Raw genomic sequence first — 4,308 nt, 5'->3', positions numbered from 1 at the left:
GGCCCCAGAATTGTCACTGTCCTGAACAGCGTGGCTGCAAGAAGCACCTTAATCATAGATCATGGAATGGCAGGGGTTGGAAGGGACCCCAAGGATCACAGAGCTCCAACCCCCTGCCACAGGCAGGGACACCAACCTCCAGGCCTGGAGCTACACAAGGCTGCCCAGGGCCCCATCCAACCTGGCCTTGAACACCCCCAGGGATGGGGCACCCACCCCCTCTCTGGGCAGCCCCTTCCAGCCCCTCACCACTCTCTCTGCAAAGAATTTCCCCCTAATATCTAATCTAAACCTTCCCTCCTTTAGCTTTAGTCCATTCCCCCTTGTCCTGCCAGTCTCTGCCCTTTAACAAGCTGATTCCCCTCCTGTTCCTCTGCTCCCTTCAGGGACTGGAAGGCTGCAATGAGGTCCCCCCACAGCCTTCTCTTCTCCAGGCTGACCCAGCCCAGCTCCCTCAGCCTCTCTTTGTAGGGCAGGTGCTCCAGCCCTCTGACCATCCTCGTGGCTCCTCTGACCCCTCTCCAACAGCCCCACATCCTTCTTGTATTGAGGGCCCCAGCTCTGGCCACAGGACTCCAGCTGGGGCCTCAGGAGGGCAGAGCAGAGAGGGACAATCCCCTCCCTGTCCCTGCTGCCACCCCTCTGCTGATGGAGCCCAGGATACCATCACCTTTCCCAGCTGCCAGAGCCACTGCTGGCTCATGTCAAGCTTCTCATCCACCACAATCCCCAAGTCCTTCTCAGCAGGGCTGCTCCCCAGGAGCTCTTCTCCCAGTCTGTATCTGTGTCTGGGATTCCTCCAGCCCAAGTGCAACACCTGACACTGGGCAGTGTTGAACCTCATCAGGTTCCCCCAGCCCCACCTTTCCAGCCTGTCAAGATCCCTCTGGCTGCCTCCTGTCCTCCTGTTGTGTCACCCACACCCCTCAGCTTGGTGTCACCCACAGACTTGCTGAGGGTGCACTCAATCCCATCATCCACATCACTGATAAAGATGTTAAAGAGCACCAGTCCCAATTAAGGTTGAATCTAAATTATTCTTAGACAAAAGGAAGTATCAGGTGACTGGAGGAGCAGCAGTGGGGTGGCCAGTGCTCCCCTGGGTGACCACCTCAACCGGTGCCACTTTGGTGGCCAAAGAAACCTGCAGTTCCTGAGCTGGGGCTGGATCCAGCACCTGCTGCTGCCCCTCCAGAGCTGTGTGTGAGCAGCCAGTAAAGCACACCTCCACTCCAGACAGCTTCAGGTGGTTTTAAAATAAATTACAAGTTTATTAAAGCATTTGAGAGAGTTTCATGGCTTGGTAGTACAACCAAAGATAGAAAAGGATACTCCTCCCCTCTGCAGGTGGAGTAAACTCACATTTGCACATAGAGAGGTGGGTTCTTACCTACTAGAACTGCTGTGCACCAATAAATACTGGCAGAACTGCAAAACTACTCAATCCTGGTCAGCTGTTGGGATGCCTCAGTTGAGCCATTTGCAGTGATTTCATGAGCTACCCAAGGAACCCTCCCAGGTCACCAGAGTGTCCCATGAATCACCCAGAGCTGCTTCAGCATCTCTTACCTCTGCACAGACACCCAGCTCTGTCCCCACCACACAGGGCTGGTCCCCAGGGCTGCAGTGTCACTCCTGGGTGTTACTTCACAACAGCCAGGTGCTGACTACAGTGTCACTGCTGGGTGTTGTGTCACAACAGCCAGGTGCTGCCAGAAGCAGGTTTTGCACACAACCTGCTTGCTGCTTCCCTGTTCTCAAGCACAAAAGGCCAAAGCTTCTGCTCCCCCGCCTCCCCACAGAGGGGCACAGGAGGAGCAAGGGACAGACACATCCCTTCATCACATCTTCCAGACAGGGAATGAACAAAGGACAACACATGGGAGACCCAACCAGCCCAACTCCAGCCCCCAGGGAAAAACACTGTAAGACTGTGAGTGGAGTTTGACCCTGAGACATGAACCTTCTCCCCTGGTGCTGCTGAAAACCTCCAGCCCTCTGCCAGGAGCTGTGAAGGGCTCTTTTGCTTTCCCTGAAGTCAGGCTTACAGCTTGTTGCTGAAACTACAGCTTGTACAATGCTGCCACTTCCAGCCATCCCAAGATGCTGGCACCTGGTACCTGCCCTCACTCACAGGATCCCACCCCAACCTCTTCCCCACGTAGAGCTGCTGGACCTGAGGTTCAGCCTGTTCAGGACCAACACCACATGCCAAGCAGCAGACTGCAGTGGCTGTGTCTGCCCAACAGCCCCCCAGCTTCACCAGCCCAGCAGCCTGTGAACACAGCCAGTTCCAGAGAGGCTCTTGGAGAGTCACCTTCAGCCAGTGGCTTGGTTTGAGCCTTTGAGTGAACAGAGGTGTCTTTGGACCTCCCAGAAGGGTAACAGCTCTTTAATCCTCTTATGATGGACTATATACTGATCTCTCAGTTTCCTCTTGCAGACAATACTTGCCCCAAAGGAACCCACACAGAACAAGGGGCACAAATGGGTTTCTTTCTGTGGAAGGATGAACTAACTAAAGGCTCCCAGATGACCTGGCAGAGGGATAAACAAGATCCATGTAACTTCCACGACAGGGGAGCAGTCCTGAAGTTCCCAAACACAGACACCAAACTGCAGCAGAAGTCCAAAGCCACAATCCATCCCTGCCCTGACGCCCTGGGCAAGGAAGAATGGGATGTAAGCAGCAAAGCCCAGCTGTGTGGTGCTCCCCAAGATGAAGGGAAGTGCCCAGGAGCAGCACCACAGGAACACTGCTTGTGGCTGGACTTCAGGGAACACTGAAGGAGAACAGAGAGCAAGCAGGGTCAGTGCCCTGCAGCACCACCCAGACACACAGCCCCAGGCTGGTGCCAGGCCCACACCAAGGGGGCAGCTGAAGAAAAGGCTCATCCACTGACCATCACAGACCAGCAAGTCCATCATGACCACCATGGGCTTGCTGCTCTGGGCAGCAAGAGGTGTCTCACTGGTCACCTGCCTTCAAGAGGGAACTTAGAAGCTGATCATGCAGATCAGCAGGTTTCCCTGGCAAGCCCAAGCCTCCCACTGCTGAAGAACTTGAGGTGGGTTTGCAGTGGGAGGTGAGGCCTCCAGAGTAAATACTTCAGAGAGAAGAAACCCCAGGTGATTCCTTCTGACTCCAGGCAGGACACTCTTACCCCTTCTGTTGAAGCAAGAAGCTTGCCTGGCAGCACCATGGAGCTGACACATCCATTTGACAAGCCTTCTTCAGTACACCACGTGCAGCACAGGCAGCCAGGAGCCTGCAGTACCTCTGGGGTCATTCTGGGCCTGCCCAGCTGAAGGCCAGTGGTCTTCAAGGGCAGGAACTCCCCAAACCATGTAAGGACAGTAGTTGCAGAACCCCCTGTCCTGTCTGCATCCCTTCTCAGTGCAGTGCCACACAGGCTCAGGGCAGGAAACAAAGGGGATTCTTTGCCCAGGGTTTGGATGAGCACATCAGGCTGGATGTGAGCAGGTGATGTTACTGAGAGGCAGGGGAAGCAGAGAGGCCAAAAACAACTGGTCCCAAGCCCTGGAGTGAGGGTTCAGTTCTCAAAGCTCAGACAGGAGATGCTGACTGGGAGCCCAGCTACTTGCTGAATTTCCCTGGGGGGAGCAGGTCTGTGCTGCCCCTGAGCTGCAGCCTGAAGCCCCTTCCTGTGCCCAGCCCCATTTCTGTTTGGCAGGCAGGGGGAGAGCAGCACTGCCCCTGGGGGGGTGGGGGGCTGGCATGTCCCTCAGCTTAGTCTGATGAGGCAAAGACACAAACTCTGGAAGAGAAACCAAGGCAGGTCCTGGTGCAGGAGGTCAGAATGAAGCCTGTGAGCACCAGGAGTGTGCCAGTGCACAGGGAACTGCAGCTGGACTGCAGATCCTGCCAAGAACCAGAGTGCTCAGAAGGATGCTGCTCAGAAGGATGCTGCTCAGGCTGGGGGCACACACAGCAGAACTGAGATGGGCTGTGAGGCTCAGACTGAGCTGACACAACATCCCATGGCAAGGAAGGAAAAATCAAGGAAGTGACCTTTGCAAAAGGACAGGATGAAGGAGGTGAGGTCTGAGGAGGTTCAGGCCTTGTGCCATTTTTCACCTGTGGGAAGAGGAATCCAAAGCCAGCATTTCCTCTCAAAGGCAGAGCTGAGCAATCCTCACTTCAGATTTAGAGGATGAAGACAGGAAAGCCAGAGTTTGCAAAAAAAAGATGGGAGTTCCCCAAGAAAGAAACATGTAGAAAAGAAACCTGGCCCAACAGACTCCACTACAAGACAAGAAGTGTGCTTGGGAACATGATCATTTCTT

The sequence above is a fragment of the Gallinula chloropus genome (assembly GCF_964237585.1).
Source record: "Gallinula chloropus genome assembly, chromosome: 18".
Lineage (NCBI taxonomy): Eukaryota > Metazoa > Chordata > Aves > Gruiformes > Rallidae > Gallinula > Gallinula chloropus.
The sequence above is the reverse complement of the archived record's forward strand: the minus strand, read 5'-3'. Positions refer to the sequence as shown.